This window comes from Crocuta crocuta, unplaced genomic scaffold, assembly GCF_008692635.1.
Source record: "Crocuta crocuta isolate KB4526 unplaced genomic scaffold, BGI_CrCroc_1.0 scaffold1468, whole genome shotgun sequence".
Taxonomy (NCBI): domain Eukaryota; kingdom Metazoa; phylum Chordata; class Mammalia; order Carnivora; family Hyaenidae; genus Crocuta; species Crocuta crocuta.
Window position 1 is genome coordinate 633,974 of NW_027531991.1, and position 422 is coordinate 634,395.

Consider the following 422-nt stretch of genomic DNA (forward strand, 5'->3'; position numbering starts at 1 on the left):
TGCGTCTTTCTCTTGTTTCTCTTTTGGTCTCCTGTCCTCCTCTGCCCCTCGCCTCTCTCCCACTCTTCCCTTTATTTCCTTTCTTCCTTACTTTTACCTCTCTCTCTCTCTCTCTCTCTCTCTCTCCCTCTTTCCCTTCCTTTCGTTTTTACTTTCCTTCTCTTCTTCTTTCTTTCCCTACCACCTCCCCATTTCTTTTCTCATCTTGCTCTTCTCCCCCTTCCTTCCTTTCTCTTTTTCTGCGCTTTCCGCGCTCGNCACTCAGGCCCAGGCTGGCGAGAGGGGCGCTGCCCCTTGAGCGACCCCTGGGGGGGCTGAGGAAGCGGCCCAATGGCCCTGGGCGCCGGCCGTGCCCCAACAAGCCCGCAGCGGGAGGGGGCGACGGCTCCTTGCACAGAAAGGCAAAGAAAAATCGTCCTGGA

The 422-nt window shown here is 56.3% G+C and overlaps 1 protein-coding gene across 1 annotated transcript in view; it reads right to left on the bottom strand.

Annotated features, from left to right (window-relative positions):
* Positions 1 to 422, bottom strand: part of ARX (aristaless related homeobox) — an 8,275-nt gene that overhangs the window by 6,848 nt on the left and 1,005 nt on the right. The window lies entirely within an intron of this gene.